Here is a 23327-nt window from a genome sequence, read left to right on the forward strand (position 1 = left end):
AAAAAAAAAAAAAAAAAAAAAGCCAGAAAAGTGCACAATTCGCAATATACCTATTTATCCATAATATCTATAAAAATCTGAGTAATATTTGTTGTCTACTATCACAAAATGTCTTTCAACCACCACATGTCACTGTAGTACATACTATATTGATTTTGGGGTACTTTTAGATTACAACAGATACACAGAGGAAATGGATGCTCCAAGCTTCAGGAAAGAAGATGTCATATGAGAGCCTCTCACGTGCAAGGAAGGTCTAACATGTCTACTGCTTTCTCTTTTCTTTGACCTAAAGGTCCTCACTGATTGAATCATGCCACATGCTGCAGCATATATATGTCTCTGTGTGTGGGTCACCATGGCCTGTGTGTACAGTAATTATTTGGGGTAAGAGAGGAGGAAAGCTTTTCCCAGGGACCTTTGTAACTGTCTGGGATTAAGAGCGACTTCCAGTCAAGGCTGCCTCTGAGTGACTGAGGTGCCCCTTTGTTTTGTAATAATAGATTTGTGTGTGAGTGATTAGGCTCTGGAGAGCCATGAAGGAAACAGGACATAGGCCAGAGCCCTCTGTTGCCTGGATCAATGAAGGGCTGGAGGTGGGGTTGATCCCACCTACAAGTTTCTATCATTGTTTACATGTGTGAAAATGGCAGTATATGTTTTTTATGGCCCATCACAATGTGATCCCCTAATCTCAAAATCTTCTGTTTCTCCTTCTGCAGAGAAATAACCTACAATCTTCTCCTTAGGATGGGAAGGGTTGTTCCTCAGAGACAGAGTTGTATTTTTGAGGCGGTCTTTCTCCTTAGCAGCAACTTCAATTCCTCTTTCAGAGGTGATCGAAACTACCAATTTCTTGATCTCTGGCAGGTTCTACAGTGAAAATTGGTCGTTTTTCTATTTTTTCCCACCAGCAATTTTACGTATCTTTATCGAACTCATTTACTACTCATTTGCTTTTCATCTTCCAAAAATGTGCTCTTATCCTGTTACCCCATGCTCTTCCTATCTTTTGTTTCTGTTTTTATACTTTAAAAAATCATTTATCTTTTCTAGTGAAATTTCAAGAAACAGTGTAAATAGTTGTGTCTGTGGCAGTGTAGTTTATCTTAGTTGTAAATTAGGACAATCCTGTCTGTTCACAACAGAATGTGGATGTTAGTGCTTCCACATGCACTGATTCATTCAACAAACTTTCTGAAGCTCTACTGTACTTCTATTATGTCAGGCGTCACACTATATTCATGTAAACCTAGATGTATTGAAAGCTTTGTTTACAAAGCCTGATGTCATTCTTATATTACACAGGGAGAACTGTCTCCTCACAGAATGAAAGCTTTTAGTTGGAGAGTGACGCAGGGTAGTCTTGGTGTCTTCAGGACACTTGGTGTCTGTCTTAAGTCTCAGGAAGGGTAGCTGTTATTGAGAAAGTAAGACAATGGTATACACTTGAACTTGAGGGCTGTGTACTTTGAGACAGGGTCTGTTTTTGTTGTTGTTGTTTTGTTCCAGGGATTGAACTCCAGACCTTGTACTTGTGAGGCAGGCAGCAGAACCACTGAGCTAAATCCCAGCCCCAAGGCTGTGTACTTTGGAGTCAGAAATAAATGGGTCATATCAAGGCTTTGATCCATGTTAGTGTATAGCCTTGAACAAATTAGTCACCTGAGTCTTAGTTTTTCTATGTTGGGAATGATTAAACTTATCTCAAAATTTTACCATAAAGATGGACAGAAATAAAGTGTTTAAATTTCCTAGCATAATCATGAGACACACTGTATATGCTTGGGGGAAAACTCCTAAAATACGTAAAAACCTGTTTCTAGAAGGTGAAGTTACAGATAAATTTTATTTTGAGCTGTGTGATTTTAGACAAGTAATTATAACTTTCAGTGCCTCATATAGCACGTAAAAATAATAGTTGTAATAATAAGAATAACAGTAATATTTTCATAGTTTGTTGTGAGAGTTTGATTCCTAATATTTTTGAAAACTAATGTCTTAGGCCATAGCATGTACTGTTTTCAATACATGCCAGCCATTATTTTTTATTTTATATTTTCTATTGTTTTTAAAAGTAGCCTCTTTTGTTTTTCAATCAAATTTATTGTTTTTAGAAGCAGGCATCCCTTTACACCAATATTTACATCTGGGAGCCAAATTAGGAAGGTGAAAATGAGGCATCCTATCTGTTGTAGTGAATCCTTCACACCTTGATGACTGTCACTGAATATAATTATAGAGCCCCCAGGGGTTTTATGTGTACTAAGGAATTAATAAAAAGATATAATACAGTGATGGTCATTTTCAACAGACTCACTTGTGCCTAAATAAATTCTTCAGGTGTTGGAGGACAGGCACCATCATAAAATGGAGCATTTATAATTGTAACAGTAAAGCAGTTTCTTCAACTTGGTGCTGTCATACATTTTGTAATCAGTGGAAATTCGGTTAATCCAGTTAATTAAATCTTGATGAACCCAGAGTGAATTCTATTAATTAATGCTTCTGTATTAAGATATACCAGGCCACACAGTGCTTTTCATCAAAGTTCACAGATGGTTGCCCAGTCACACTTGTCATATTTTCATGTTGCTGTCACTGGAGGGAGACACAGAGAAAGACGCAGTCCACCTGTGAGTCCAACCCTAGGGTTTACAGATATGATCTCAAGGCACCCTAACTTCTTCACAGATGTTTCAAGTGCTTAGTTTCTACTTAAATGGTGACACAAAGAGTAGTAAATCATTCAGCCTTAAATTGAGCAATGTTTCACATTTTCAGAGTTCATCTTTGTCTTTTTGTTTACAGGATTATGTGGTTAATATGGGGTAGTAGCATTGACCTCATCATTTCTGTTAGTTTTAAGATGGCAAGAATCACAAAAATCCCTCCAGCACTACCTCTGAAACAAAGTGTAGATATTACTGTTTTCTCTCTCTTGCACTTTGGAATGCTTTACAGGCATCCTTTAATTCTCATGATATTTTTAAGATTTATATTTTATTGTCATGTTCAGAATCTCAAAGAAGTTAAATTAACTTTTCTATTTCACACAGCTATTTGGTGGTAGACCTGTTATTTGAATCTAAAATGGATTGACTCCAATATCGACTTATTCTTAATGTTACCTGTGACCATAAGCTTAAAATATTGGGTAGGGAGATAAGTATTACGTTCACAAACCGCATGATCCTAATAGCCCGAGTTTCCATCAATAGCTTTGTGATAGATTAGAAAATAGACAAATATAACAAACCCGTGACTAGTTTGAAGAAATAACTGATTGATTAATTGCCTTAGTGATATCTGTGACTTTTGGGAGCACTAGAATGGTGAAAAGTATTTGGGAACGTAGACTTACTATATTTACATAACCGTATCCATATAGTTCTAGAATGTATTCAGAAACACTTTGTTCTTTATGAATTGTAAGTCATTGCCTTTTTTCGATGATGGTTTATTTTATGAGAACACAAATGTATGTTTTTCGCAATCTTTAACATTAGGTGGGAGTGGTTGTAGCTTCTCCAATCAGTAAACTTGCATAAAACTAGGAAAAGCAAAAGCCAAGTAGGTTAAATTGTACACTTGTATCATATTTAAGATTGGTAAGTCAAAGAATATAATTATTTTTATTAAGCCTAAATAATTAATCTAGTCTCATTTGCCAAAGATTTATCATTTTTATTTTGGCATTAGGTATTGAACCCCTTTATATTCAGCTATATCCCAGCCCTTTATTTTTTTACAGATCACCATTTTAATTTAATTTAATCAGCAATAAGTAGTATAATTTCAGGGTTTAAAATAAAACTAACTCAAAAGCTTATTATATTGAAGTCTTGTATATGTTGGTGTCAATTTTACAAGGGGAAAGTTAAATAAATACAAATATGTTTAATGTGTTAGCAAGTGTAAATGGGCATAACTCACCTATTAATTAAAAAAAATCCTAATTAACAATTCAAGATCCAACTCTATCTCTGCCTGCCTGCCTTTATTTATTTCTTTATTTAAGTTTGTTGAGATAAAATGTTGTTATGTAGTTTAGGCTGGCCTTGAACTCATGGCAATCCCCCAGTCTCAGCCTCCAAAGTGCTGGGATTATAAGTGTACCCCACCATGCCGGGTCTCTCTCTGTATTTAAAGCTATCCGTGGACTGAGAGTGTAGCTCAGTGGTAGAGGACTTGCCTAGCACACATGAGACCTTTTCTTTTATCCCAAGTACTTTTCAAAAAGCTACCCTTAGACAAATGCAAATTAAAGGAAAATAAGTGTCAAAATCTTAATATTTAGAAAGATGAAATATTAAAGGACAATCTAAATAAATAAAAGATATACTATTTGAAGAATAGATGGTGCAATGTTTTCTTTATTATTTTTCAGTGAGAATGGAATTTTTATCAGTACATGTTTGTCGTATGTAATGCTTACATTCCTCGTGTGCAGTTAGTACACGTACATAATTGCTTGTTTCACGCCCATCCCTGTCTTTCCCCTCCCTTTATCTCTTCCTCCCCTTTGAAAATGTCTATCTACTTTCTTCCTGTTGGCTATCTTTTATTTTGCTTTTTATTTATAATTTTGGTTTCTCATATAAGAGAAACCATATGATATTTAAGCTTGGATGTCTGATTTATTTTACTCTACATGGTCTTGAGGTGAATCCATTTGCCAACAAATGATTCAAGTTTATTCTACTTTATGTCAGAATAGTACTCCATTGTGTATAAATGCCACATTTTCTTTATCCATTCATCTGTTGACAGGCTGCTTCCATGATTTAGCTACTATGAATTGTGCTGCTATAAAAATTGCTAGGCATGTATCACTGTAATGTGCTGTGTTTAGCTCTTTCAAGAAGATACCACTTCTAGGGAATAGCTGGGTCAAATGGAAGTCCCAGCTTTAGTGTTCTGAGGAACCTCCATACTAATTCCACAGTGGTTGAACTATAGATTCACATTGCCACCCACAGTGCAGAAGAGTTCCTTGTCTTCCACAGCCTCACTAACATAGGTTATTACATACGACTTCTTGATCATGGCCAACATTTCTGGGATAAAATGGAATCTCAGGATTGTTTTAATTTGCATTTCTTTAATGATCAGTGATGTTGCGTATTTCTTTCTGTACTTATTGGCCATTTGTACTTCTGTGAAGTATCTATTAATTTCACTTGTCATTTTTTGATTAGGTCTTTTATGTTGACTTTTTAATGTAGCATTTTTTTCAAATTTATCTAATGAATAAACATAATCTTAATAAATATCTTAACCATCTTTTTCATTTGGTAGAAATGGACAAAGTCTAAAATGCAAATAACCTAGATTATTAGTAAAATTTTAAACTGATCCAAAAGCATACAAATTATTCATATTAATGGAGTACCATGTTATGATTCAATTGTATCCATCATATAATGTTTAAATCAGGTTAAATGTATCTATCACCTCAAGCATTTATTACTTTTTTTTTGAGGAACCTCTACAATAATTAACCAAGTAAAGTAAAATAAATTTAAAAAATTAAGAAATTTAGAGTTACTTTCTTTAAATAATTATTACAAAGCTATGCAATAACAAGATTATGATTTTAGTGTCCACTTGACAAGAAAGAGGCTAAAGAAAATACCCTAAAATATATAAGATATATTGTGAGTTAGTTGTGACAAAATTGTCAATGAAGATTATGGGAAAAGAAATGTCTTTTCAACAAACATGATCAAATATCATTCTTGGCTTAAAACATAAACATAATAACTAAAAGTGTAAGTTTTCTGAAATTAAACATAAGAGAATAACTTTGTGACTTTGAAGTAGGCAAAGATTTTTTTAGAAAAGATCTAAAATCAGTCTATAAGAGAAAAATGGATATATTTAGTTTAGTTACAATTCAAATTTTCAACTTTTCAAGCACACCCTAAAGAAAATGAATAGATAGCTGACACACTGGCAGAAAATATTCATATTGCAAATTTCTGATTTAAAAAACATAATTTAAAGATTACTTCAAATCTGTAATAAAAAGTCAAAGCAGTAAAAAGGGGCAAAAATCTCGAGTAGACTCTTCACAAGATTATATGTGGATGAACAATAAACACATCAAAATATGCAGTCTCATTAGGGGTCAGTAAAAAAGATAAAAATCATAATATTGTAATATTTTAGCTACTAGAAAAAATAAGCAATTTTGACAGCACTGATTATTGGCTATGATATGGGACAACTGAACCTTCCATAATTTACTGATGGTAATGTAGAATGATATAACCTAATTCTGAAACTGTCAGTTTCTTATAGTTAAATCTCCAGCTACTGTATGATCCATGTATTTCACTCATAAGTATTTATTCCAGAGAAGTAAGAACATATGTTCATAAAATTACAATGTTTATGGAAAGTTATAGTATCCAGGAACTGAAAACAACCCAAATTCCAACAACAGGAGAATGAATAACAACCTGAGTTATTTTCATGCAGTTGAACACTACCCAACAACAAAAATAATGCTGTAGATACGCATTAAATCTCAGTACATCAAAGGTATTATATTGTGCAAAAGAAGCCAGAAAGAAAAGACCACATGCTATATATTGCATTTGTGATGTCAGAGAAAACTATTGTGTGATTTAGAAGCTGGAGAATGATTGCCTTTGGGGAAAGATTGACCATAAAGGGCAAAGAAGAAACTTTGTGACATGAGTATTCTACATTTTGATGGATGTGTTGGATAATCAGAGGGTATATTTGTCAGAATTCATCAAACATCACTTCAGTTCTGAGGATGTTGTTGTATGAAAACTCTACCTACAATAAATTGAATGAGCAAACAACAGAATGTCCAGAAACAAGAGGAATAAAAGAGCAGGAAAGACCACTTGCAGCTCTTTAGAAATAAGGTTAAAGCCAATATAATAAAAACAGTGCTCTATCATGGAGTTCCTTGCAACACCCAGCCAGTTCATTGTCAGCTGTTTGCCTCAGGAGGTGAAAGACTGTTAACCTGGAGGAGTCAAAATGTCTTGAAGACAGGATGCTTGGCCAGCTTGGTTAGAGAAGGGCCTTACCCAGAAAACAAATAAGCTTCCTAGGGGACAATCAGGTGAAAGTTATTTATTTGGCCAAACTGTCACCATGCCTTGCTTGCCTGCTTTGCTACTGAGGACAAACATCTGTTCCCAGCAAAACTCTATGCCTTTGTTGTTCCTCAATAAATCTGGGACTTGAGTCAGTTCAAGGGTTCACTCTATTCTGGAGAAGACCCTCCCCCAAGATATAAAGGTATTTTCTGTCTATTGCTTCTTCATTGGTCTAACAGGGTTTGCTGGCCATTGGTATACAAATAGACCAACAGACAAATGGAACCGCATATAATCCAGAAATAGAACAAATTAGTTTTATAAATGTGGTGCCCAACACAGACTGCAGCTCAAAATTGGTAGGGCAAAAATTGATTTTTTAATAGAGGTTATTAGTAAGACTAATAGCCACATGAAAATAAAGTGTACACTATCAGGATAAATTTAAAAAAAGGATCAAGTAGTTAAAATAAAAGGAAAGAATTGAAATTCTGGAAGAAACTATGTGTGTACTCCTTTTTAACCTGGAACTAGAAAGCACATTATTCAAAATCTAGATCAAATACAGGAAGGGTTATGTACAAGGTGTGTTAAAGTATAGAGTGCATATTGAAATTTTAAAATTATGACAGAAAAAGGTATGCTGCTGTTAACCCCCCTCAGAACACGCCCCCTCCTTTCAAACACATACCCCTTTATTCTGGCCACTTTCTAAAGTGGTTCTGGAAGTCCTTTTTTATGAGTGCCTTTAGTTGAGATGTCCTGGCTGCCTTGCTATCCAGAATCCATCCAAAGCATTTACCTCTCATGGTGATGTTGACTTTGGAGAAGAGCCAGAAGTCACCCAGTGCTAGATCAGATGAATAAAGTAGACAGATAATGGAAATTATTTTGTAGCCTGCCTTTCTGTTGGACTCAGCAGAAGTATTCGCTATGCTTTTTATTATACCTCATAAAGACACTCGGGAAAGAGAACTTCCAGAACTGCTTCTGAAAGTGGCAGAGACAATAGGATGTGTGTCCTAAGTGAGGGAGATTAACGATAATGTGTCTTTTACTGGAATATATTTTATTTATTTGTATTAGTATGTTTGCATTATCATTAGTTATGTTATATACATGTCCCAACTCCTCACATAATGAATTTTAAAATTTAAACATTCACTGTAATTTTATCACTCCTTGTACATTTGACTGGTATAAAAAAGAACAAAATACTCCAAAGAGCTTTAATAAATCTTTGCCTTGTAAATTCTAATCAGTAAAACGACAAATGATAACCTGTAAATGAATTAGATTTTGCAAATTATTGTATTAAAGGTTGATATTCATCGCATATGAAGACATTTTGAAAATAGAAAAGAGAGAGTCTAACATCACAACAGAAAAATAGGTGGCAGAAATCACTGGAAAGTTTACAATTCAAAGAATGTAAATGGATTTTATGCAAATGAGGAGGATTTTCAACCTCACTCATAAGATACATGCAAGCAAAACCTTCTCTGAGAAATCATTATTCTGTCTAGCTGAAAAGGGACCTATTTGATTAACAGCCCAGTCACAGGAACAGAACTCGGTCTTCACATGAGGAATGCCTGCACTTTCTAAAAGGGACTGTGGTCCTTGGGGAAGTGGCAGATTTTGGATATGATCCAGGAATTATCCAAGAAAAACCTGAAGCACCATGTCTAGACACATAGCGAGGTACTAGTTAACATCAAGTCCTATTAGTTTTGTAGAAAGAATTTAAAAGCACTTTTGAAGTAGCCAGAATTGGCCAAAGATAAGATTTTTTTTAAAATTGAAGACAGATTTACATGCATTTTATGCATAAGGACATAAAGGCAGTTTAAGAATCAATAAAGACCGTATCTACAATTGTGTTACAATGCATTGCATATATCTGACTCACAAGTTCATAGTAGAACTAAAAAAGGATGCAATAAAAATTGGATTTTTTTTTTTTTTTTTTTTTTTGGAGACAGGGTCTCACTATGTAGTTAAAACTGACCTGGAACTCACAGCGATCCTTCTGCCTCAGCCTCCCAGGTGCTGGGATTACAGGCATGCACCACCACACCTGGCTACAAAATTGGAAATTCTATTGAAAGATACTACAAGAATAGCTTAGTATTGTTTTTTTTGTTTGTTTGTTTTTGTTTTTTTTTCTTTTATTGAGTTTATTGGTACATTTTAGGTATACAGTACAGTTACATTCATTATTGGGATCTTGTACCTTTACATGACAGGTGGTGTTGGTTCTCATTTTTTCCCCTTGTCCCTGCCCTCCGTTTTTTGTTTTTTTGAGACAGGGTCTCACTATGTAGTTGAGACTGACCTGGAACTCACTATGTAGCCCAGGCTGGTCTCGAACTCACAGCGATCCTCCTGCCTCAGCCTCCCGAGTGCTGGGATTACAGGTGTGCACCACCAACAGTTTAGTAATTTTAAAAAAGTAAGTAGGTATAAAGGTTGAAGATCCTGTTTTGCCTTTCCTATGACAGTACACCACTGGGGAAATAAACTATAGATGAGAGCAAGTTTCTCTTTACGGAAGTTAATCTCTAAAGAAGAAATGGCTCAGTTAAAGTGTTGGCATTTTGTAGTGGCCAAATGAAATGTGTCTTGTCATTAATAACCAATAGTTATTAATATTACAAAATGAAAGTCCTCCCAAAATCTTCTAATATGTACAATGTTATCCTAGATGCCGAAAAGAACCAAGAAAAATGAGACTCAGTTCTGCCCAGGCCGTGAGCTTCACTGCCAGGTAAGGACATGCAGAACACCAGGGAGCACAAGGAATAAGCAAGCAGTCAGCTAAACCCACACCGAGGAGGTCTAGTTTATAAACACACTGCAAGAATAAAGACAAATAAAAATGGGAGGCTTACCAATTAAATACAGAAGTTATAGTAATCAATCTCAATCTGGGTATATTATTTTGATTCTGGCTCAAAAAAAAGGGTTAGGGGTTGGTAATTATTGGAAGACAGGAGACAACTATGTGGGATTTCATTGTGCTACTCTGTTCCTTTTTAATTTTTTCCGTAGCAAAACTTAGAAATAATATAACATGTTACAAAATATAAGATATATTAAGGGCATACAAGTTTTATATTTTTTTGATGTTGTGCCATGTAACATTCTTTTATATTTATAATATTTTAAAATAAAATATTTAAAATACTGTGCTACAGATCTTAGAACAAACACATGAAAGAAACGAAAATGTATCATGGGGCTGGGGCTGGGGATGTGGCTCAGTGGTGGAGACCTTGCTAACACGTATGAGGCCCTGGGTTCCATCCCAGCACCACACGTACGCACGCACACACACACACGCACACACACACACCCTCTATCTATATTGCAGAGTGGCATATGACACTAAAATCAACACCGTACCTAAGCTGTAACAGAGGGATCTTCTCTCTTGCCATTGAATTCTCCCTTCCATCTCATTTCCCTCATTTCCATTTCTAAACATCTCCTTAGCAGCATTCTACAAAGATTTACTCTCATCACATTTCTTTTCCTACCATAAACAATTCCTAAGTACCGATTCACCTTTTCTAAATTCCTCCAAATCTCAGCTCTCCAATTCCTTTTTTAAAGCAAGGAAAAAGAGAAAGATTTTTAGAATGCATGGTTTACTCATTTACTAGCTTATTCATTTAATAAATAAGTATTTGTGAAATAAATTTCCTGTGCTCATAGCAACATTTTTCCATTAATTTGCTACATGAACATAGGCAAGTCTGTTTTATTTTGAACCTAAGTTTTTAAATATGGATAATGATATATTTGGATTTTACGATCGCTAAGGAATTCTTGCAGCTTTACAATGTTGTATAACACTGATTCCATCATTTATTTCTATTTGATATGTATTATATTTTTAATGCATGCATTACTTTTATATCATGGGAATACATCCTGTTCTATACCATATCAATACATGAACCATCATGGGATTAAAAATCAATTTATTTATTTTAGTTTTTTATTGCAGTGAAACAGACTTCATTTTAACTATCACTTCCCAATGGGTTAGTGAAAATTATTCCACAATCGTTTATTTATGAGATAAACTATAAAGTGGGTAACACTGACTTAAACTACTTCCCTAGGTAGAATAAATTGTATTATTCTTTTCCTTTTCTACTTAATATGCTTTATATTTGTCCCTTTACAATAAAATCATTCTAAAATATATTTGTCTTCAAATGTAATCATGAATCAAAATTTTGAAGAGGAATGTAACCAAATATTAATCTCTTTTTTGTATAGTCTAAAGTTTGTTGTGTTATTCTTCAGTGCATAAAAATGTTCCTAATTCCATGTTGCATATTGGGCAAAATAGATGATGCTACCCATAGTCCAAAGCAAAATGGCAGTGACAGAAAGCCAACCTAGAGCCAATAAGTAGCCCTGGCATTGAGGAAATCAATTTCTAGGCTCCCCAGTAAGTCATTCAAGAAAAAAAATTGGTGGGAAACTCTGTCATACTCTCTACTTTCATAAAATGAAAAACATGTTTGTTTTCAAGCAGACTTCTCAACAAATCTATCAGAAGGAAATTCATCCACCCATGAGCTTTCATTTTGAGGGCAATACAGTGTAATAGTGTCTCCAAAAAACATTCACTCCTGTTATGAGAGCAGGAAAATGTGGCATTGAATGAGAAATAGAACATCATGGTAGCAATCATGGCTATATCACCTAAACTACAGGAATCAGGATAAGTTTTTTCCAAACAAACAAGCTACTTACATGAGTTTCAAATATATGGCTGATCAGAAAATCACTTCAACACAGTCTGCAATATTGGTAAACAGGAGCTTCCAAATAAGAGTTAATACTTGTAATTTAAAAAACAAAGCCCTTAATGTGAGATTTTCAAAGCGATATTAATATTGCTCATATACAGTTAGCAACAGGATTGTAGAACTATTTATACGGCTGTGTGCAGTATGGACACAGAGCTTCTAGTTTCGAGAAAATTTTAAGCTTCCAGGCATTTGATCTTATTTCCTGTATCCAGTTAACGATATAACCCATCCTGCCTGACAGTTTCTGATGTAACGGTTAAGATTATTTAAATAAACAGATTTGGTAACTCAGAGAGAAACTAATTACTCTGTTAGAACTTCTCCTGTTGGTGCTTCTTCTGTTACATTAAGAGTGTAAATAGCTTACCAAGGGATTTGCTTTACCTGGCCTGCATTCCAGCCTTTCTGTGTGGGAGGAAACTGCCAAGGTGGGGTTCACCAAAGAGCAGGCTCTGAACTTCAGAGCACAGAATTTTTAAAAAGGCTTCTTGGGAGCAAATCTGTGAAAGTGAAATGAATGATGCATAATTCAGTAGGGAAAAGAGTTGAGTTGAAATAGGGGTCCTAAGATTCCTCAGCCCAAAGTGGAGTTCCATAGCTACAATAATACTGCAGCGTGGTTCCCAACTGGGCATAGATGTCCAGGCCTTTATTTTGTCACTTCAGATAGTGAGTAGGTGTGAGTCACTGGGTGCCCAGGAAGGGCCTGACCTTAAGACAGGTGGCTTCTGCAGCCGAGAGAACTTCTGACAGAGTCAACAGTAATAATCAGCTAACATCATTCTTGGCAGCTGAATTAATCCATTTAAAGAATGAAGTTTAATTGCAAAAAGGTGAAGAAGATCTGGGTTGCACACTGCATTGACTACTAGAGAGACTCTGAAAGGAAATCATTCAGTCTCTGGCCTGGGATCTTTGTTCCTCACCATATTTCAAAACCTTCACCACATGGAAACCAGAGCATTCCTCTTAGGTGCACAGTTACTTAAATACACACACACACACACACACACACACACACACACACACACACACACACACACACACAGACTTGAGCCCAATCTTTAGTTTGTTAGGTTCTTTTTCTCACCCTTGCAATTTCACTCTTTAAAGGCGAGGTATCTCGAATTCCTTAAAATATTACAGACAACTGGACTTGGCACCTTCAAGTAATCCCATCTACTTCGGAGGCTGAAGCAGAAGCTCTGAGAGTTTGAGACTAGTCTGGGACACTTAAAAGGATGGTCTCTCAATAAAGGCATAGAGAGAGAGAAGGAGAGAGGAGAGACAGAAAGAGTGGAGAGAGATGAGAAGGGAGAGGAAGGACGGGAAGAGGAGAGGAGGGAGGAGGGGAGGGGAGGGAGGGCAAGGAAACAGGGAGGGAAGGCAGGCCGCTGGTGTAGCCCAGCACTCCTTGAGTTCAATACTCGTTACTGCAAAAACAAACCAAAACCAAAGCGAAACACACACGCACACACGCACGCACACTCAGGATCTCCCTCTGTTTTAGGTCTTTGTATATGCTATACTTGTATTTTCGCTGTGCACACAAATATAGTGCTTTTTCCTGTGTTTTACCACTCTGTTCCCTACTTTATACATCAACCACACTCGGTCCTGACTCATTTCTTATTACCCCTCTTTCTTACTACTTCATTTTTTTTCCTGTATCTTCCAAGTACTGCTCCTACTCTTCACTTAGACAACATCTTTACTTCAGCTTCTGTGTTGTAATTGTTTACTTGACTTCATTCTTCCACCAGACTTCTCACAATGAGCCACCTGAAGGAGGGCCAAGATTGTGACTTCCTCATCACTGTATTTTCAGTGTCCAGCACAGTAGCTGAGGCATAGTATAGGATATGTTAAATAACCTGTGAAAGTTTATGATTGGAAGCTAACTTAGCTTCTCATGTGACACGTGGCAGAGTGCCTTGATTTTTGAGCTTGGAAAAATAATAAATTATAAAGTCTCGAGCTTTAGCTTCCTTAGAATTTTCCTACTGCTTTTATCCTCATGCGGTCATCTCTAGGGCCTATAATTTGGAACTTGGAATCAACTCAGCATGTCCAGCCTCCATAGGATGAACAAAGCCTAAAATTTCCTCATTTCCCATAATCCCTGTTTCTGTCCTTTTCCACCTATTTCAACAGAGAGCAGTGCCCACTATGTTTCAGCCAGTCATCTAAAGTCTGTGTTCATTTTATTCTTTAGCCCTAAAATATATTTCTTTCTGATTTGTATTTAAAAACAACAGTGGCTAGATTAGCCTAGGTAGCATGAGATTTACCTACATTATCATGAGTACTGATAATAAACAGTGAGAGTGCTATTACTATCACATTTGAAATATGAGTAAAACAAGGGCTTAAGTGGAAGGTTCAATGTAAAAGAGATACTAAGAAGTGAAATTCAGTTTCACAGTTTCCATTAGAATTACACTATTATAGTACATTAATTTTGAATGACCTAAACCACCAGGAATGAATCCTCCTTCTCATAAGAGGATGACAAGGAAGTTTCCAATCATAGTAAAGTAGTTATGAGTACAGATATGCACTTTTATCCCTATTAAACTCTATATCGTTATGCTTTTGAACAAGATGGTTGTTTTTCAGTTATAGAGAGTACTAATAGATGTAGCTGCTACTAGGTTATTGTGAACCATAAAACATACATTTAATTACAAGTCCTTAGCCTTGTTCCTATCATGGGTCTAATTCTCAACAAATGAAATTTTCTCATTAGGAAAAATATCATGAGATAATTTATTTATTTTCCTAATCCCCCAGAAATTCCTGTACATGGAGAGCCTATAAAACAAAGATTGCAAGCGCTCTCTCTCTCTCTCTATTTCTCTCCATAAGTGATAAATCCAGCCACATACTTGACATAAGCCTGCCGAGACTGTGATACTCTTAGAATCCCTGCCCCTTCACCATGGATATAACTACTCTGTTACAGTCTGAGGCAGTAGGCTCCATGGTGCTGTAGCCTCTATATTTTTTCAAAGTAAGTCTGAAATCAGGATTTTTTTTTAGAACTTTTCCTATTTATAATGGTTGGAAATTAATACAGAATTTAAAAAATAGTATTTCTAAAATTCTTCTAAGCCAGGGACATAGCTCAGTGGCACTGCACCTGCCTGGCAAGCATAAGATCCTGAGTTCAGTCTCTACTACCAGGGGGGGGAAATAAAATGCTTTTAAGTGTGAGATACTTAAGTTGTACCTATAATCTAGAATCAGCCACTGGTCATTGAGCATCTCATTACTTGATTCAGCCTATTCAAATTTACGCCATCATATTTCATTGAAGTGTTTGCTGGATTTGTGCCTTTGTGAGACCCTGTGCATGGAGTAGTGGGTACAACAGTCACCAGAAAGATGAAGCCTTTATTTTCTCGGCCCTTGCTTTATGACAGGTGCATGTGTGTCTCAGTAGTTTGTGTGGGGGTGGGGGAGCAGAGTGTCCCATTATTATTGCATTTTCAAGGAGTCATCTGTGAAATAGGGCCTCGTAGTTTATAGTAAATCCTTCATGTCTTGCTTACCCTAAATGCAAAATCCTCCCGCAGCTGATATAGAAAGCATAACTCCTAGCATTTCAAATTTCATAATATATATTTTTCTAAATCTATGATTCTAAACAGGAGTTTATCTTCTTCAATGCCTGGAGGTACAAATAGGAAAATGATTATGAATCATTTTCAGTTGATATAAGAAATTTATATCACCATTTTTGTGGAGTGCCTACAGAAAATGAAAGTTTTTTTTTTCTTTTTGATGAATGATCTAGAGGGAAAGAAGAGCAATAAAATATACTGTTGCAAACATAAAAATTTAATGGATTTGAAATTGAAAGAATTTAATGGATTGTATGATATATGAAAAATAACCAAGTATCAAAAAGTATAGCCCAAACCTGTACAAATATAGTCAAAAGATTTCTGACAAGGGCATGAAGGCAAATCAGCCTAGAAAAGTTAGTCATTTCAGGAAATATTGATAGAATAACTGGATGCCACATGCAAAGTGCTGAACCTAGACACACTAGCCTTCTGCAAAAATTAACTCAAAGTGGACTTAAATGTGAACTAAAAATCAATAAAATTACTAAAAAATGAGATAACTTTAGTAACTTAGGAGTTAGTGACACACTTTTAGATGCACTAATATAAGCTTGATCCTTGAAAGATAAAAGAGGTACATGGAACTGTATTGGTTTCCCTGGGCTGCCATATCACAGTACCATAAACTGAGGGGATGAAGAGAAAAGCTTTCTGTTGTATTACACTTCAGGAAACTAGAAGTCCAAAATCAAGGTGTCAGAGCAGACCTCATGTTCCCTCCAAAGGACCATCTTTCCTTGCTTTTTCCTAGTACCCTTGGTATTTTAGGCATTTAGGTATAGCCAAAAGTATAAAGTAAACATCTTTGATTCTGTTTTTATATAAATAGATTCTTGAATAAGAAAATAACTGGGAGTGAATAGAGAATTCTCATACATTATTCCCTACATTATAGGCACCCTTCCTTCCAAAAAATACGGTGTAAAGAAGTGGGAAAAAACTGATACTACTTTAGGTAAAATGCTAAATTAACAACAGTAGTGACGAGTCATGTTGCAGTGTTTATTTTTGATATAATGTGATGAGAAGGGCACTTTACTTTTGCATCGTATCACCACAAACCTTCAACTTCAGTCTGATCATAACATAAATTCAAACAAATCCTAATTGAAGTACTTTCTTCAAAAGGCCTGACAACTAACTATTCAAAACTGTCCAACAAGGAAAACCTGAGAAATTGTTGCAGCTAAGAGAAACCTATTGAAACATCACCAAATGTGGTGTGATAACCTTGATGGGAACTCGGAACAACAACAACAAAAAAGCATATTAGGTAGAACTAAGGACATGTACATAAAGTATAGACTTTAGTTCATAATTATATATCATATTAGTTCATTAAATTATAAAACCTTCATTGCGTGTATGAGAACACTCTTTTCAATTTTTATGAAGATTAAATCTATTCTAAAACAAGATATGGTGAAAGGTTTTCAAATGCAGATCAAACACACAGGAATGTACAGTTTAACCCATTTCCAGTTTTCCCCTGAGAATACTCTTTGGGGCCACTTGCAGTTGCAGTGTTTACCAGGAAGTAGCATGCAGATAAAAATCCTAAACTTACATTTCAAGTTCACTACAACATATCTGGCTTTTATTATTATTTTCATCACTCTACTATATCAGTAGTGTTTAGAATCAAAGATCTTGCTCTCTTTATGGCATTCTGCTTAGAATCAAAATACCTTGTTCTATTTATGGCATTCTATTTTTAGTAGTGGCATTTTCATTGACAAAAATGGCAATACTCAATTGCTAAAAATTAAATGAATCTTGGCAGCAAGCTGCATTGCTTTTCTAAATGGGGAATGGTTAGGTATAAGAATGGATAGGTATAAGAATGGTTAGGTATAAGAATGGAAATGTTGAAAATCTTGTTGCACTTTTTGCATTTATCTTCAGTTAAAAATCAGTGTTCATGGTTTAGAGTACTTGCAGATATTGCCGACAAAAGCCCTTCTGACAGAATGGAAGAAGGTTATGCATGTAGGCTGAGATGATCTGAGCGGGAGTTTCATTCTGACACACGATGACTGGAAAAAATACCCATCTTTTTATCTATAAATTCGGGGCAATGATTGTATCTGAGTAATGGAGTTGACTTATTTGATGAAATAGCATGTAAAGTGCTCAGCATAATTCACACTGACACCTGTATTGACCCTGGCACACACCCTGCTGACTTGGTAACTACTATGAATGTGGAAAAGAACACTGTAGCACACAGAGTAGTACAGAATGCAACTTTGTAGAAATTCTGGTCTTGAACCTCAGTTCCATCCTTTCCTAACATCGCAACCTAGAAGACTTTTCTCAACTTACTGCAATTCAGCTTTCCATGTTAAGATAGTCTAATAGCATTTCCTTTCACATTGTGTTCTGGTGAAGTGGATAAGCAAATGTAAACACTTTAAAAAGTGTCTGATGTATGGTAAAATATACTTTTATAGTAATTTTGATTGTCATAGTACTTCAAACTAAAAGTCTAACCTGCTTTGCTAGAATTGAAAAGTCACAGCTCTGACCGCAACCCCTTGCGGCAACAAGCCCAAGCCAAAAAGCTGCCAGGAAAGGAGTTGCACAGCTGCACAAGCAGCAGCCAGAGGCCCACCCTGAGACCATTGGTAAGTGCACAGAGATCCTAGTGAGAAGCCAGAATGGACCAAAGTGGTGTGGCTACAGGCAGTTCCAGCCAGGGCCCCAACTTGACCCCAGCTGCTTGGGCCCATAAGGTCCAGCCAAAAAGCTGCCTGAAAAAGAGCTGCATGGGCACACAAGCAACAGCCAGAGGCCTGCCCTGATACCACTGGTAAGTGGTCACAGATCCTAGCCAGAAGCCCACCCAGGCAGCAGTGACAAGGGTGCTCAGCCTACAGCCAAAGTCACTACCAGACAACAGCTACATAGGAGGGCAGACCCTAGCCAGAGGCACACCTAGATACAATCCCAAGTGTGCACACACCCCAGCCAGAACATGTCCTGGACAACAAGGCAATGCAGGGATCCAGAAGGCCACCACTCTGAACCAAGGAATTGATGCAGTGGTGAGCAACAGAGAAAAGTCCACTCTGTGAGTTCCTGAGAATTAAAGACCACTGGGTGAGCAAAACATTGCCTCAACAAAGGCACAGCAGGATGCACTTTTTGAAGTGAAAAGACATGTAAACAAGTCTCAGAACTAGACTTCCAGATCATCTAAGGCAACCCAAATGGAAATGAGATGGAACAATCTGATACTCACCTCCCTGAACTGGCAATGAAAGAGGATCTGGAAAAAATAAAATCAGAAATAATTTCTCAAATAAATAACAGCAGATATTGTACCCATAATGAAAGACATGATTAATAAATCTAGAGCAGGCACAGAATAAAAAATAGAAGAGGTGAGGAAAATGATGGAATCCCAACAAAGGAAAAAAATGAATCCATAAAACAGGTGCAAACAAGTTTCCAAAAGATGAAAAACTCCATTGAAAGTTTACACAGCAGAATGAGCCAATGTGAAGACAGAATTTCAGATATAGAAGATGAGATTGCAATTAGTGACCAGGAATAGAAAAATTTCTTAAAACTAGCACATGACCACAACAAATCAATCAACCAGCTGCTAGATGATGCAAAGCAGAATAACATAAGATGGATCAGAGTCAATGAATAAACAGGAGAGAGTGAAAACAACATTTAAAAAGAAAACAGTCCACAGAAATTATGGCAGAAAACTTCCCAAGTAGAAGAAAAGAATTTGACATATGGATAAGTGAGATGTATAAGACTCCAACTACCTGTGATTAAAAAAAAACTACACATAGTCATATAATAGATTGGATTCCAGATACCCAACAGAAGAACAAAATTCCGAAAGCACTTAGAGAAAAGAAACAAATCACACACATTAAAAAAAAAAATCATATCAAAATCACAGCGGAAACCCTCAAGGCAAAAAGACCTTGGAGTGATGTATTTCAAGCCCTAAAGGAAAATAGCCTCCAACTGAGATTGATGTACCTTGCAAAACTATCTATCAAAATTGATGGAGAAATAAAATACTTTCATGACAAAGAGCTCCTTAGGAATTTCATGACTACCAAACAAGCACTCCAAAAAATTTTAAACAATAAAGACAGTGAGGATCATAATCCCAGGGAGACCAGCAGAATGAATCCATCAGGCATGACAAAAAATTAAATGCAAAAGGGAAGAATCCAACAAAAATAAAAAGTTATCACAGGGATAATTCAATACATATCAGTTATAACCATCAATGTTAATGGTCTCAATCCAGCAATCAAAAGAAATAGACTCGCAGAATAGGTCAAGAAGCAAGATCCAACACTATGCTGCATACAAGAAACACAGTTCAAAAAGAAACTCATATACTGAAAGTTAGAGGGTGGAAAGCAATACTCCATACAACAGGAGCCTAAAAAAAGCAAGAGTAGCTATCCTTTTTGCAGATAAAATGGATTTAAAACCAACACTGATTATGAGGAATAAAGCATCCTTGTAAAGGGAGCAATCCAACAGGAAAAGATGACAATCATAAATATGTATTCACCAAATACTAGTTTGCCTAACTATATATAACAAATACTAATGGACATGAAAAACCAAATAAGCACTAATATAATAGTACTGGGGGACCTCAATACCACTGTCACAAAAATATAGATCAACTAGACAGAAAATAAACTATAAAATACTAAACTCAAATTTTTGAACAGATGAACTTAACAGATATTTGCAGAGTGTTCCACCCCATAAAATCGGAATATACATTCTTTTAGGCTGCACATGGGTCATTCTCCAAAATAAACCACATACTTGTTCATAGAATGTGCTTAAGTAAGTGCAAAGGAATTGAACTTAACCTCTGTATATTATAAGACCACAGTGTGATGAAATTGGAGATCAATAGAAATAGAAACCACAAGAATTTCATAAACACATGGAAATTGAACAACAGACTTCTGAATAACCAGTGGGTCACAGTGGAAATTAAAGAAGAAATCAGACAGTTTCTACAATTAAATGAAAATGCCATACAACATATCAAAATCTGTGGGGCACAATGAAAGAAGTCTTACCAGGGAAACTCATAGCACTGAATACTCATTTTAGGAAAATAGAGAGAGCTCAATTAAATAACATGATGCTGAACCTCAAGATTCTAGAAAAAGAAGAGCAAAACAATCCCAAAGCTCATACAAGGGAGAAAATTACAAAGATCAGAGCAGAAATCAATGCAGTGGATATGAAGACAACATCACACACACACACACACACACACACACAAATCAGTGAAGCAAAAAGCTGGTTCTTTGAAAGAATAAACAAAATGGACAAACACTTAACCAACCTATCAGAAAAAATAAATGAAGAGGCTCAAATCCATGCAATTAGGAATGAAAAGAGTAAAATTACAATGGACCCAGCAGAAATACAGAGGATCATCAGTACCTACTATGAGAACCTATATGCCAATAAGATGGAAAACACAGAAGGAATGGACAGATTTCTAGATATGTATGGATTACCAAAGTTAAACGAAGAAGACCTAAAAATTCTAAACAACTCAATATCTATCAATGAAATAGAAATGTAATTAAAAAACTTACCAACTAAGAAAAGCCCAGAACCTGATATCTTAATTCTACAAGAAAGTTAGAGAACTATTGCCACTAATGTGTAAACTCTTCAATGAAATTGAAAGAGAAGCAATACTTCCAAATTCATTCTTGTAAGCAAGCATCACTTAATCCCAAAAGCAAAGAAAGACCCAACAGAACACAAGAACTATAGGCCAATCTCACTAATGAACATAGATGCAAAAATCCTTAATGAGATACTGGCAAATAGAATGCAGAAGACCATTAAGAGGATAATATACCTTACCAAGTGGGATTCAACCCAGAGATGCAGGGATGGTTCAATATAAGCAAATTGATAAGTGTAATACACTATATTAATAGAGCCAAGGAATAAAAAATATGATCATCTCAATAGATGCAGAAAAGGTGTTCAACAAAATCCAACATGCATTCATGATAAAAACTCTGCTAAAAATTGGAATAGATGGTCTCTACCTCAACCTGATAAAAGCCATCCATGAAAAACCAATAGCCTATATCATACTAAATGGTCAAGAAGCTGAAATCCTTCACATTAAAATCAGGACCAAGACAAGGATGTCTGTTCATTATAGTTTTGGAAATTATTGCCATAGCAATTAGACAAGAGAAAGAAATTAAAGAAATAAAGATAGGAAATGAAGAATTCAAGCTATCATTATTTGCACATTTTGTGAAACTTTATATAGAAGACCCCAAGAACTCCACCAAAAGTTTTCTAGACATAATAACCAAATTTAGGAGAGTAGCTGGATTCAAGATCAACACAAAAGAAACATAGCTTTTTTTGTACACAAACAATAGACTCACTGAAAAAGGAGCTGGAGAAACAACTCCCTTCACAATAGCATTCCCCCCCCCAAAAGAAATACCTAGGAATCAACCTAATGGAAGACATCAAAGACCTCTACTCTGAAAACTGTAGCACTCTGAAAAAAGAGATCAAACATGATATCACAAAACAGAAAGATATCTTTTGCTCAAGAACCAACTTAGTGAAAATGGCCATACTTCCAAAACTGCTATACAGAGTCAATGCAATCCTAACTAAAATCCTGGCAGCATACTTCACAGACTTCGAGAAAACAATCCAAAAATTCATTTGGAACAAAAAGAGACCTAGAATGGAAAAAGCAGTTCTAGGCAACAAAGACAAGGTAGCGGGTATCACAGTCCCCAACTTGAAAATATACTACAAAGCTACTCTACTGGCAAAGAAACAGACCTGAGGACCAGTGGAACAGATTAGAAGAGGCAAAAACAACTCCAGACACACTCAATCACCTCATCTTCGACAAAGAATCCCAAACACCCTCACTGGTGGAAAGATAGCCTCTTTAATAAATGGTGCTAGAAAAACTGGGCTTCAACTTGCAAAAGATTAAAGTTATGCCTGTATCTCTTACCATGCACTAAACTAAAATCAAAATGGATGAAAGATCTAAATATTAAAACAACCACTAAACCTGCTGGAAGAGAGGTTAGGTAGAACTCTTGAAGACATTGGCATAGGAAAAGATTTCATGAAATGCTGGAAGAGAGGTTAGGTAGAACTCTTGAAGACATTGGCATAGGAAAAGATTTCATGAACAAAACATCAGTTGCATGTGAACTCGCACAATCAACAAGTGGGATCTCTTCTCATTAAAAAGCTTCTGCACAGCAAGAGAAACCACCAACAGAGAGAAGAGAAAACCTACAATGTGGGGAAAATTTTTGCCAGCTATTTCTCAAAGGTCTATTATCTAGAATATATAAAGAACTTTAAAAAAATTAGACCTCCCAAATTTAAAGACCCAATCAAAAAATGGGCATCTGAAATGAACACACATTTCTCAGACAAAGAAGTAGAAATAACAAATAAACATATGAAAAAATGTTCAAAATCACTGGTATTTTGAGAGATGCAAATGAAAACAACACTGAGATTCCACTTCACCTCAGAAAGGATGGCTGCTATCAAGAAATCAACCAATAACAAATGCTGGTGTGTCTGTGGGGAAAAAGGAACCCTTCTCCACTGCTGGTAGGAGTGTGGACTGGTACAACCACTGTGGAAATAAGTATGGAGATGCCTCAAAAAACTCAGATTAGAGGTCCCATTTGACCCAGGTATTCCCCTACTGGGTATCTTTGCCAAAGAAT

General features: G+C 35.9%; 1 long non-coding RNA gene across 2 annotated transcripts in view; it reads left to right on the plus strand.

Moving 5' to 3' along the window:
• LOC109118152 overlaps positions 1-23327 on the plus strand; it is a 411352-nt gene that overhangs the window by 329301 nt on the left and 58724 nt on the right. For both annotated transcript variants that reach the window (XR_004518080.1, XR_002025450.2), the window contains exon 3: positions 9793-9855. This is a non-coding gene — a long non-coding RNA (uncharacterized LOC109118152). The remainder of the gene's footprint in view (positions 1-9792; positions 9856-23327) is intronic.

This window comes from Fukomys damarensis, unplaced genomic scaffold (genome assembly GCF_012274545.1).
Source record: "Fukomys damarensis isolate Sample0158 unplaced genomic scaffold, DMR_v1.0_HiC HiC_scaffold_3, whole genome shotgun sequence".
Lineage (NCBI taxonomy): Eukaryota > Metazoa > Chordata > Mammalia > Rodentia > Bathyergidae > Fukomys > Fukomys damarensis.